The sequence below is a fragment of the Bufo bufo genome, chromosome 4, assembly GCF_905171765.1.
Source record: "Bufo bufo chromosome 4, aBufBuf1.1, whole genome shotgun sequence".
NCBI lineage: Eukaryota > Metazoa > Chordata > Amphibia > Anura > Bufonidae > Bufo > Bufo bufo.
In genome coordinates this window covers 141947364-141961478 of record NC_053392.1, presented here as the reverse complement: position 1 = coordinate 141961478, position 14115 = coordinate 141947364, and the positions used below count along the sequence as shown (strand labels likewise).

General features: G+C 42.2%; 1 protein-coding gene across 1 annotated transcript in view; it reads left to right on the top strand.

Annotated features, from left to right (window-relative positions):
- Positions 1-14115, top strand: part of FAM124B (family with sequence similarity 124 member B) — a 76666-nt gene that overhangs the window by 46937 nt on the left and 15614 nt on the right. The window contains exon 3 of the mRNA XM_040428012.1: positions 7946-8238. The gene's annotated coding sequence lies outside the window, so the exon portion shown is untranslated. The remainder of the gene's footprint in view (positions 1-7945; positions 8239-14115) is intronic.

Sequence of the window (14115 nt, the reverse complement as noted above, 5' to 3'; positions counted from 1 at the left end):
GCGTGACATCACAGAACGCCTTCACTACTTCCTGGTCCTCCAGGCGATGTCATTCAATTTGTGGGCAGTGGCCAGCGGGGCTCAAGAGGCAGCTGCCTTGGGCCCCCCAGGTGCAACTGGGCCCTTTTTTGCCCCATGTTAAAGTTCCCTCACACATATTTTTTCAATGGTGTGAGGGAACTAACTCGCTGTCACAATCCATGGTGGATTGGAAAAATGAAAGTATACACATACTTACCCACATTCTTGTGGGTACATTTGAGACAAAGCCCAACCTCAGGAATGGCCAATCTGGGGGGGGGGGATGCCCATTAATGGGTGGGTGTACATGAGCTCCACCAACTTTTAACCCACGACAGCTTGAATTTTCTGGGATTGTCTCTGTAAATTAGGAATAATCTTTGCAAATTCAGCTCCAAGAGACAATTGAAAAACATGTGTATACAGAGAGCCTCATACTCTCCACACACAGGTCCAACAAATTCACACCACCCATGGATTAGGCTTTAGATCTTCTTTTTATCTTTATAATATGATATCCAAAGTACAGACATATTGCTTCATAATCCGAAGTGCAGTTTCACAAAAAAGTATATTATCAAATATACTAATCTGCTCTGTTCCATCGGGACTGTTCACATGAGAGGAACTTCATTGTACCCACATGCTCGTAAAATTTCGGGAGTCACAATCGTGCTTGAGAAGGGGGCATGGCTCCCGAAACATCATGAGTGTATGGGTACGCTGACTTTATTCTCCGACCCATATTAACGGTCCTGATGCAACAGAGCCTATAAGTATATTTGATAATGCACGTTGTGTGAAACTGCACTTTATCTATTTTATTAGATCATGGAACAAGATGTCTGTACTTTGGATATTATATTATAAAGATAAAAAGAAGATTTAAAGCCCAATCCATGTGTGGTGTAAATTTGATCGACTGTATGTACACACAGTAGATTGTTGGCAGGTCCTGCAGAGGTCAGCAGGTTTGGCCAACTTTTATCTAATGTTTATGACCAGAAAAGAGGTTGTCTAACCCTTTTCAAGGGTGACCTATCCTTAGTATAGGCCATCACTATCTGATCTGCGTGGGTCCAACACGCCCCAAGCTGAGCTAGTGCCAGAGGTCTGCACCAGAAGTACACAGCTCCATTTGTTGTGCAGTGGATGTGGCTGGTTACTGCAATTCGTCTCCCATTCACTTCAGTGAGAAGAGCTTTGTAGTAATCAGCTCCGTCCACTGCACAGCAGATGGAGCTACTGCAGAACAGCTGATCGGCTGCAGTGTGCGGTTTCAGACCTCTATCAATCAAATAGTGATGTCCTATCCTGAGCATAAGCCATCACTTTTAAAGGTTGGATAACCCCTTTAAAGAGGACCTTTCACCGATTCTTACCCTATGAACTAACTATACAGACATGTAGAGCGGCGCCCGGGGGATCTCACTGCACTTACTATTATCCCCGGGCGCCGCTCCGTTCTCCCGTTATGCCCTCCGGTATCTCCGCTCACTAAGTTATAGTAGGCGGAGATACCAGTCCCTAAGTTATGGTAGGCGGAGTCTGCCCTAGCGCTGGCCAATCGCAGCGCAGAGCTCACAGCCTGGGAGGTTATTTTCTCCCAGGCTGTGAGCTCTGCAATGTTATTGGCCAGCGCTACAGAAGAACAAGGGCAGACTCCGCCTACCATAACTTAGGGAACGGAGATACCGGAGGGCATAGCAGGAGAACGGAGCGGCGCCCGGGGATAATAGTAAGTGCAGAGAGATCCCCGGGCGCCGCTCCACATGTCTGTATACTTAGTTCATAGGGTAAGAATCGGTGAAAGGTCCTCTTTAAGTCACATAAGAAAGTTTGATTAAACTTTATTTACAAAGTTACAGAGAGCCCCTTTAACCACTTAAGGACCACAGGTTTATACCCCCCTAAAGACCAGGCCCTTTTTTACAAATCGGCACTACACTACTTTCACCGTTTATTGCTCGGTCATGCAACTTACCACCCAAATGAATTTTACCTCCTTTTCTTCTCACTAATAGAGCTTTCATTTGGTGGTATTTCATTGCTGCTGACATTTTTACTTTTTTTGTTATTAATCGAAATTTAACGATTTTTTTGCAAAAAAATGACATTTTTCACTTTCAGTTGTAAAATTTTGCAAAAAAAACGAGATCCATATAGAAATTTTGCTCTAAATTTATAGTTCTACATGTCTTTGATAAAAAAAAAATGTTTGGGTAAAAAAAAAATGGTTTGGGTAAAAGTTATAGCGTTTACAAACTATGGTACAAAAATGTGAATTTCCGCTTTTTGAAGCAGCTCTGACTTTCTGAGCACCTGTCATGTTTCCTGAGGTTCTACAATGGCCAGACAGTACAAACACCCCACAAATGACCCCATTTCGGAAAGTACACACCCTAAGGTATTCGCTGATGGGCATAGTGAGTTCATAGAACTTTTTATTTTTTGTCACAAGTTAGCGGAAAATGATGATTTTTTTTTCTTTTTTTTTTTTTCTTACAAAGTCTCATATTCCACTAACTTGTGACAAAAAATAAAAACTTCTATGAACTCACTATGCCCATCACGAAATACCTTGGGGTCTCTTCTTTCCAAAATGGGGTCACTTGTGGGGTAGTTATACTGCCCTGGCATTCTAGGGGCCCAAATGTGTGGTAAGGAGTTTGAAATCAAATTCTGTAAAAAATGACCAGTGAAATCCGAAAGGTGCTCTTTGGAATGTGGGCCCCTTTGCCCACCTAGGCTGCAAAAAAGTGTCACACATCTGGTATCTACGTACTCAGGAGAAGTTGAGGAATGTGTTTTGGGGTGTCATTTTACATATACCCATGCTGGGTGAGATAAATATCTTGGTCAAATGCCAACTTTGTATAAAAAAATGGGAAAAGTTGTCTTTTGCCAAGATATTTCTCTCACCCAGCATGGGTATATGTAAAATGACACCCCAAAACACATTCCCCACCTTCTCCTGAGTACGGCAATACCAGATGTGTGACACTTTTTTGCAGCCTAGGTGGGAAAAGGGGCCCATATTCCAAAGAGCACCTTTCGGATTTCACAGGTCATTTTTTACAGAATTTGATTTCAAACTCCTTACCACACATTTGGGCCCCTAGAATGCCAGGGCAGTATAACTACCCCACAAGTGACCCCATTTTGGAAAGAAGACACCCCAAGGTATTCCGTGAGGGGCATGGCAAGTTCCTAGAATTTTTTATTTTTTGTCACAAGTTAGTGGAAAATGATGATTTTTTTTTTTTTTTTTCATACAAAGTCTCATATTCCACTAACTTGTGACAAAAAATAAAAACTTCCATGAACTCACTATGCCCATCAGCGAATACCTTGGGGTCTCTTCTTTCCAAAATGGGGTCACTTGTGGGGTAGTTATACTGCCCTGGCATTCTAGGGGCCCGAATGTGTGGTAAGGAGTTTGAAATCAAATTCTGTAAAAAATGACCTGTGAAATCCGAAAGGTGCTCTTTGGAATATGGGCCCCTTTGCCCACCTAGGCTGCAAAAAAGTGTCACACATCTGGTATCTCCGTACTCAGGAGAAGTTGGGGAATGTGTTTTGGGGTGTCATTTTACATATACCCATGCTGGGTGAGATAAATATCTTGGTCAAATGCCAACTTTGTATAAAAAAATGGGAAAAGTTGTCTTTTGCCAAGATATTTCTCTCACCCAGCAGGGGTATATGTAAAATGACACCCCAAAACACATTCCCCACCTTCTCCTGAGTACGGGGATACCAGATGTGTGACACTTTTTTGCAGCCTAGGTGGGCAAAGGGGCCCATATTCCAAAGAGCACCTTTCGGATTTCACAGGTCATTTTTTACAGAATTTGATTTCAAACTCCTTACCACACATTTGGGCCCCTAGAATGCCAGGGCAGTATAACTACCCCACAAGTGACCCCATTTTGGAAAGAAGAGACCCCAAGGTATTTGCTGATGGGCATAGTGAGTTCATGGAAGTTTTTATTTTTTGTCACAAGTTAGTGGAATATGAGACTTTGTATGAAAAAAAAAAAAAAAAAAAAAATCAGCATTTTCCACTAACTTGTGACAAAAAATAAAAAATTCTAGGAACTTGCCATGCCCCTCACGGAATACCTTGGGGTGTCTTCTTTCCAAAATGGGGTCACTTGTGGGGTAGTTATACTGCCCTAGCATTTTCCAGGGGCCCTAATGTGTGGTAAGTAGGTAAATGACCTGTGAAATCCTAAAGGTGCTCTTTGGAATATGGGCCCCTTTGCCCACCTAGGCTGCAAAAAAGTGTCACACATGTGGTATCGCCGTATTCAGGAGAAGTTGGGGAATGTGTTTTGGGGTGTCATTTTACATATACCCTTGCTGGGTGAGAGAAATATCTTGGCAAAAGACAACTTTTCCCATTTTTTTATACAAAGTTGGCATTTGACCAAGATATTTCTCTCACCCAGCATGGGTATATGTAAAATGACACCCCAAAACACATTCCCCAACTTCTCCTGAGTACGGCGATACCAGATGTGTGACACTTTATTGCAGCCTAGATGCGCAAAGGTGCCCAAATTCCTTTTAGGAGGGCATTTTTAGACATTTGGATACCAGACTTCTTCTCACGCTTTGGGGCCCCTAGAATGCCAGGGCAGTATAAATACCCCACATGTGACCCCATTTTGGAAAGAAGACACCCCAAGGTATTCAATGAGGGGCATGGCGAGTTCATAGAATTTTTTTTTTTTTGGCACAAGTTAGCGGAAATTGATATTTTTAATTTTTTTCTCACAAAGTCTCCCGTTCCGCTAACTTGGGACAAAAATTTCATTCTTTCATGGACTCAATATGCCCCTCACGGAATACCTGGGGGTGTCTTCTTTCCGAAATGGGGTCACATGTGGGGTATTTATACTGCCCTGGCATTCTAGGGGCCCTAAAGCGTCTGGAATATAAATGTCTAAAAATTTTTACGCATTTGGTTTCCGTGAGGGGTATGGTGAGTTCATGTGAGATTTTATTTTTTGACACAAGTTAGTGGAATATGAGACTTTGTAAGAAAAAAAAAATAATAATTCCGCTAACTTGGGCCAAAAAAATGTCTGAATGGAGCCTTACAGAGGGGTGATCAATGACAGGGGGGGTGATCAATGCCAGGGGGGGTGATCAATGACAGGGGGGTGATCAGGGAGTCTATATGGGGTGATAACCACAGTCATTGATCACGCCCGTGTAAGGCTTCATTCAGACGTCCGTATGCGTTTTGCGGATCCGATCCATCTATCAGTGCATCCGTAAAAATCATGCGGACATCTGAATGGAGCTTTACAGGGGGGTAATCAATGACAGGGGGGTGATCAGGGAGTCTATATGGGGTGATCACCACAGTCATTGATCATGCCCCTGTAAGGCTTCATTCAGACGTCCGGATGCGTTTTGCGGATCCGATCCATCTATCAGTGGATCCGTAAAAATCATGCGGACGTCTGAATGGAGCTTTACAGGGGGGTAATCAATGACAGGGGGGTAATCAATGACAGGGGGGTGATCAGGGAGTCTATATGGGGTGATCACCACAGTCATTGATCACGCCCCTGTAAGGCTTCATTCAGACGTCCGGATGCGTTTTGCGGATCCGATCCATCTATCAGTGGATCCGTAAAAATCATGCGGACGTCTGAATGGAGCTTTACAGGGGGGTGATCAATGACAGGGGGGTGATCAATGACAGGGGGGTGATCAGGGAGTCTATATGGGGTGATCAGGGGTGATCAGGGGCTAATAAGGGGTTAATAAGTGACGGGGGGGGGGGGGTAGTGTAGTGTAGTGATGCTTGGTGCTACTTTACTGAGCTACCTGTGTCCTCTGGTGGTCGATCCAAACAAAGGGGACCAGGTAGCAGGTATATTAGACGCTGTTATCAAAACAGCGTCTAATATACCTGTTAGGGGTTAAAAAAAACACATCTCCAGCCTGCCAGCGAACGATCGCCGCTGGCAGGCTGGAGATCAACTCTCTTACCTTCCGTTCCTGTGAGCGCGCGCGCCTTCACAGGAAATCTCGGCTCACGCGAGATGACGCCTATTGGCGTTAGCGTAGCCTGGGGGAGCCGCCGCAATGACGCCTTTCGGCGTTACAGTTGCGGAAAGTGGTTAACCTTTGAAATGACATGATGTTTTTTATTTTCATCGTGTCCAATTCGTCCGTGAATACTTTGCCAGCATTCTTCTTGCAAAGTCTGACAAATCAATGAATTAAAGGAAGGAGTTCTGAGACTACCAACCATGTTGTCTTTGGATTAGCATACTTTATGTATGACACTATGGAGGAGCAATGGGACCGATGTGTAACGCCCCAGAGTGGCATTACCACCTTTGCACCCTGCTACTGTCTTTATTGGTTAACCTCATGTCATCATGTGTATTTATTCCAGGTCCAAACACTGTGCATTTCCTATTTTGCAATTGTTTATGTTCACGTGTAATGTGCCCGGTTCACCAGCAGGTGGCACAAATATGGCAGAGCTACATTTACATAGAGTGGAACCTTCTTTTTCATTCTTACCCCCCCCCCCCCTCTTGCTGCAGGAATGGTGGAGTTCTAGTTAGAGTTAATTCCCTAAGGGAGGTTGTGCGGGGCCATGTCCCTGCTGGACGTGCCCAAGCCAGCTAGAGCACCTTCGGCTCTGCTGTATATGGAGGCCACAGCCTGAAGCCTCAGAAGCCAGGAATTAGAGTTCCCTGGTACTACTTAAGAGACAGACTGCAAAGAGAGAAGTTGCAGCATACAGCAAAAGGAAAGTTATACAGTCAGCCTGTTAGTACAGCAGAGCCAGAGAGCAGAGATGAGTTTGCCTGCCAGAGTTTTAATGCTAAAGCCTGCTGGAACCAAGACAAAGGCCTCATGCACACGAACGTTGTTTGTTTCCGTGTCCGTTCCGTTTTCTTTTGCGGATAGGATGCAGACTCATTCATTTCAATGGGTCCGCAAAAAACGCGGACAGCACACCGTGTTCTGTCCGCATCAGTATGTCTGTTCCGTTGCCCTGCAAAAAAAAAAATAGTGCATGTCCTATTTTTTTTTAGTTTGCGGACAAGGATAGGCATTATTACAATGGATCCACACAAAAAACGGATCCGCAAAAAAAACAGATGCCATACGGAACGTCATCCGTTTTTGTTTTTTTGCAGATCTGCAATTTATGGACCGCAAAACACATACGGTCGTGTGCATGTAGCCAAAGTCTGTAACCCGTTTGAAGAAACGTTTATGCTAAGTAAAGCTGCTATTGAACTTCATCACAAGGTCTGGACTCAATTTATTCTTCATCCCCAAGTTAACTACCCCCCCCCCCCTTATTTGCTGCTTCCGAAGACAACGCCTGGGGTCCAGCGTATCCAGCTAGGAGCACCGTGACACATACAAAACAGTAAGGGACATTGTAGGCCACACTATACCACTTCTATGCCATTCCTACACCTGGGTACCACCACCAAACCAATTCTTAAAGGGACTTTGTCCCGTTGTTGCTTTACTGTAACTGGCGTCACTAATATTTCTTAAAGGGACCCTTTGCCGCTATCGGACGTTGCAAATGTATCAATACTAGTGTAAAAGAGAAGTGCAGGTGTTTCCCATAGAAACCAGTCTAACTTTTGCATACGTTGAACCAGAAAGAGTCCCCTGGTTTTCAGTTAAACCAGCTCCAATAAGATGATTCAGCTTTGTTTGTAAATGTGCTAATGTTTCATCATGCTGAGAGGGGTGGAAAGAGGTTGCTTCTGCTGAAAAGAAATGTAACCTGTAACTAAGGAGACAAGGATTTTGCAATGTGAATGAAAGAGCACTAACAGTGACAGCTTTGTAAACTGGTTCTAAGGGGGAATTCCAGATGAAACGTACTAATATGTATGGATGTGCATCTCATTTTCAGGTACAGGTCACCTTTTAAAAGTATGTGAATTACTAATACAAAGACGTTTGTGAATCATTTCTCCACAAGCTACAAGCAAATAAAATAGAATAAAGGGCTACAAGAGAACAGTGATTATCAGGAATCATGGAGAATGACAGCTCTACAAAGGGAAGATATTACAGGTACAAAGTATCGCCTGGAGTAAAACAAGAACAGTAACTGTCATTAATTTAGATATCTCACTAGGAATAGTAAAACAACCATTCTTATATACGGAAGGAATCATCTTGCCTGGAAAACATTTCTAAGCAGTGAGTTATACTTTTTATATTTATTTTGTAGAATCAATTTTTTTTGCTTTTTAAAAGAAGATAACCATTTTTAGAAAGGTATTCTTAAAACCTATTGAACTTCAGAAAACTCTTCAATCTATTTTTTAATGTAGTTTTGTGCTTATTTTCCAGAGGTTTCCATTTTATGCAAGACTGTATCTGCGTATGCTTACATACAGTACATTTACATTTACCTGCTGTGCCCACAATACCCCCACCCATAGTCTTTAGGTCCTAGTATTCAACACCCTCCACTTTCTATGGATCCATACTCATGCTGCAAAAGCTGAGGCAAGTCAAAGGTGCAGAGCACTCTGAGAAGCGCTGCTGCACCTTCAGTGCTTTGAGTAAAAGTTTAGGTACCCTTTAACCAAACCTATTATACATTTTTTAATTTTTTTTACCTAAAATACATGTAAATTAATACTAAGATATTCATAGCCTTCAAGCCATGCTGCTGTTGCTGCAAGCGTAACTTCAGCCTTGTGGGAGAGCATTGAATTTGAATTCAGTTTACAGATGCTTCAAATGAGTCAGAACACAATGTACGGAAGTGGCACCTTTCCTGCTCGTAAAAAAAATTGTGCTGGTTAACAGGAAAGTTAACTTTCCATTCATGATTAGAATAAACAGAAGTGTCTGAATATAAACTGTGATTGTGACATCTGACGTAATAATTAGTGTTGAGCGAAGCAAAGCATCTGAAATGGAATTCGGTCCGAATTTTAGGAAAAATTGGATTCTAAACTAAACCGAATTTCCTCGTGCATTGTGGTACCTAATAATTTTTCCTAAAATGGTGTCTGGAGTTGTCTTAGACCGAAAAAAAAAAAACCTCAACTCATCCACTGATCCGCTGAGCGTGATCATGCTGAAAGTGCGTGGTGATGCCATCACACTCAGAGCAGGTCCCTAGGCAGGTCTTTTTCAATCAAGAGTGGAGTGGACTGCCTCTACACGAGCAGCTGGAAGTGATTTTCTTTGGTTTTAACCCAAAAGGCCTTATTGCACAAGTGTATTACCATTTATAACAGCAGTTAGACTGGTGCACTTCTGTTTAAGGGTGGGTTCACATCTGCGTTCTGGATTCCGTTATGGCTTTCCGTTATAACATGGTTATAACGGAAAATAACGGAATCCATAAGACGGAAGTCTTTAAGAGGCATTCCGTTTTGATCCGTCTTATTAGAAGTCTATGGGAATCATAACGGATCTGTATGGTTCCCGTTATGCAAAACGGAAAACAAAGTCCTGTTGTCTGGACTTTTTTCTCCGTTCTGCATAACGGGTACCATACAGGTCTGTTATAATTCCCATAGACTTCTATTAAGACGGAATGCCTTTTAAAGGCTTCTGTTTTACATTCCATCATAATACAAGTCTATGGGCAGTATAACGGATCTGTCCTTCCATCTTATGGATTCCGTTTTTTTTCTGTTATAACCATGTTATAACGGAAAGCCATAACAGAATCCAGAACGCAGATGTGAACCCACCCTAAATGATCCCATTCATTGATAGGCTGAATGGGGTTTTTACATAGCGATTTGTGACAAATTAATTAGTAACAAATGGAATTTCTTGTCAAACTTTGCTGAAGGTGACAAATCAAATTTTTCAAAACATCGCTCATCTCTAGTAATAATATAAAGGTGCATTTTGCTTGAGGTTCTCCACCTGGTTTGAGTTCTGCCAAGTCTCCCTCTACTCCCATTATTTGACATGTATATATAGTTCTTGCTCCTGCAGCATCATTCATGGGAGTGTGACTGTGACTGACATCTACACTAGAGATAGCCTTGCGGTTCGCCCGGCGGTCATTTCACAGTGAACTTTGCGAGTTCACGATTTGCCGAACATGCAAACATATGGCGATGTTCGCATGCGCCATATTCTTTTGCATTGCGCCGAACTTTGACCCATGACACATCCATCAGGAGGGACAGGACAGCCAGTTGAGACGTTTAAAGCACATGGACACACCCCCACCCTATAACAGAACCCGATCTGGCAGCCATTTGACATTCTGTGTTTTGCCAGTGTAGGGAGAGGTTGCTTTGTGGAGCAGGGACAGCCTGTTAGGGACACCAAACGCTAGCTAATAGGGCCACAAAAGTCCTTTTAAGGACTGGTATAGGTGTGCTATCGATAGGTGTGATATACTGAGACGTGTGATATACTTATAATATACTTTCTAACATAGAGAGTATATTATAGTGTATTTGTATTGTGCAGCAGTTGTGTGCGGTTCTGCTACGATACCACAGCTACAGTGGGATGCGAAAGTTTGGGCAACCTTGTTAATCGTCATGATTTTCCTGTATAAATCGTTGGTTGTTACGATAGAAAATGTCAGTTAAATATATCATATAGGAGACACACACAGTGATATTTGAGAAGTGAAATGAAGTTTATTGGATTTACAGAAAGTGTGCTATAATTGTTTAAACAAAATTTGGCAGGTGCATAAATTTGGGCACCACAAAAAATTAATGAAATCAATATTTAGTAGATCCTCCTTTTGCAGAAATTACAGCCTCTAAACGCTTCCTGTAGGTTCCAATGAGAGTCTGTATTCTGGTTGAAGGTATTTTGGACCATTCCTCTTTACAAAACATCTTTAGTTCATTCAGGTTTGATGGCTTCCGAGCATGGCCAGCTCTCTAAGTCACACCACAGATTTTCAATGATATTCAGGTCTGGGGACTGAGATGGCCATTCCAGAACGTTGTACTTGTTCCTCTGCATAAATGCCTTAGTGGATTTTGAGCAGTGTTTAGGGTCGTTGTCTTGTTGAAAGATCCAGACCCGGCGCAGCTTCAGCTTTGTCACTGATTCCTGGACATTGGTCTCCAGAATCTGCTGATACTGAGTGGAATCCATGCGTCCCTCAACTTTGACAAGATTCCCAGTCCCTGCACTGGCCACACAGCCCCACAGCATGATGGAACCACCACCATATTTTACTGTAGGTAGCAGGTGTTTTTCTTGGAATGCTGTGTTCTTTTTCCTCCATGCATAACGCCCCTTGTTATGGCCAAATAACTCAATTTTAGTTTCATCAGTCCACAGCACCTTATTCCAAAATGAAGCTGGCTTGTCCAAATGTGCTTTAGCCCACCTCAAGCGCCACTTTTTGTGCTGTGGGCGGAGAAAAGGCTTCCTCTGCATGCAGCATCTCCTTGTGTAAAGTGCGCCGAATGGTTGAACGATGCACAGTGACTCCATCTGGAGCAAGATGATGTTGTAGGTCTTTGGTGCTGCTCTGTGGGTTGACTCTGACTATTCTCACCATTCGTCTCTTCTGTCTATCCGAGATTTTTCTTGGTCTGCCACTTCGAGCTTTAACTTGAACTGAGCCGGTGGTCTTCCATTTCCTCAATATGTTCCTAACTGTGGAAACAGACAGCTGAAATCTCTGAGACAGCTTTCTGTATCCTTCCCCTAAACCATGATGGTGAACAATCTTTGTCTTCAGGTCATTTGAGAGTTGTTTTGAGACCCCCATGTTGCTACTCTACAGAGAAAATTAAAAGAGGAGGGAAACTTACAATTGACCCCCTTAAAAACTCTTTCTCATAATTGGATTCACCTGTGTATGTAGGTCAGGGGTCACTGAGCTTACCAAGCCAATTTGAGTTCCAATAATTAGTACTAAAGGTTTTGGAATCAATAAAATGACAACAGTGCCCAAATTTATGCACCTGCCTAATTTTGTTTAAACAATTATAGCACACTTTCTGTAAATACAATAAACTTCATTTCACTTCTCAAATATCACTGTGTGTGTCTCCTATATGATATATTTAACTGACATTTTCTATTGTAACAACCAACAATTTATACAGGAAAATCATGACGATTAACAAGGTTGCCCAAACTTTCGGATCCCACTGTACATAGAGGGACAAACGCTATTGGAATAACTAATTGCAACTGGTGTGATATACCTGTTGCCCCCCAAAAAACTGATTGAGGGGTGTGATATACCTATAATATACTTTCTAACATAGAAAGTATATCGTGCATTTGTATTGTGCAGCAGTTGTGTGCGGTTCCGCTGCGATGCCGCAGGTATATAGAGGGACGAGCGCTATTGGAAAAACTATTTGCAATGGATGTGATATATCTGTTGCCCCAAAAAAAATGATTTTTGGGTGCAATATACCTGATTCCACAAAATACTGATTAAGGGGTTTGATACACATGCCTCCATAAAATACTGATTGAGGGGTGCGATATACCTGCTTCCACCAAATATTGATTGAGGCCTGCGATATACCAGCTTCCACAAAATACTGATTGAGGGGTGTGATATACCTGCTTCCACAAAATATTGATTAAAGGGTTTTTGTATACCTACTTCCACAAGATACTGATTGAGAGATGCAATATACCTGCTTCCACAAATATTGATTAAGGGGTTCTATATACCTGCTTCCACAAAATACAGATTGAGGGGTGCGATATACCTGCTTCCACAAAATATTGATTAAGGGGTTTTTGTATACCTGCTTCCACAAGATACTGATTGAGGGATGCAATATACCTGCTTCCCCTAAATATTGATTAAGGGGTCCTATATACCTGTTTTCACAAAATACTGATTGAGGGGTGCGATACACCTGCTTCCACAAAATACTGATCAAGGGGTTTGATATACCTGCTTCCACAAAATACAGATTCAGGGGTGCGATATATCTGCTTCCACCAATATTGATTAAGTGGTTCTATATACCTGCTTCCAAAAAATACTGATTAAGGGGTTCTATATACCTGTTTCCACAAAATACTGATTAAGGGGTTTGATATACCTGCTTCCACAAAATACTGAGTGAGGGGTGTGATATACCTGCTTCCACCAAATATTGATTAAGGGGTTCTATATACCTGCTTCCAAAAAATACTGATTAAGGGGTTCTATATACCTGCTTCACAAAATGCTGATTAAGGAGTTTGATATACCTGCTTTCACAAAATACAGATCGAGGGGTGCAATATACTTGCTTCCACAAAATACTAAATAAGGGGTTTGATATACCTGCTTCCACAAAATAGAGATTGAGGGTTGCGATATACCTGCTTCCACAAAATACTGATTGAGGGATGCTATATACCTGCTTCCACAAAATATTGATTGAGGGGTGTGATATACCTGCTTCCACAAAATACTGATTAAGGAGTTTGATATACCTGCTTCCACAAAATATTGATTGAGGGGTGCGATATACCTGCTTCCACAAAATACTGATTAAGGAGTTTGATATACCTGCTTCCACAAAATACTGATTAAGGAGTTTGATATACCTGCTTCCACAAAATACTGATTGAGGGGTTCAATATTCCTGCTTCCAAAAAATACTGATTAAGGGGTTTGATATACCTGCTTCCACCAAATACTGATTGAGGCCTGCAATACACCTGCTTCCACAAAATACTGATTAAGGGGATTGATATGCCTGCTTCCACAAAATACAGATTAATGGTTGCGATATACCTGCTTCCACCAAATATTGATTAAGAGGTTCTATATACCTGCTTCCACAAAATACTGATTGAGGGGTGCGATATCCCTGCTTCTACAAAATACTGATTAAGGGGTTTGATATACCAGCTTCCACAAAATACTGATTGAGGGGTGCGACATACCTGCTTTCACAAAATACTGAATAAGGGGTTTGATATACCTGCTTCCAAAAAATACAGATTGAGGGTTGCGATATATCTGCTTCCACCAAATATTGATTAAGGGGTTCTATATACCTGCTTACACAAAATACTGATTAACCGCCTAACGCAGATTTGCGTTCCGGAGGCGGCAGCCCTGCGCAGAGTCACGCATATATGCGTCATCTC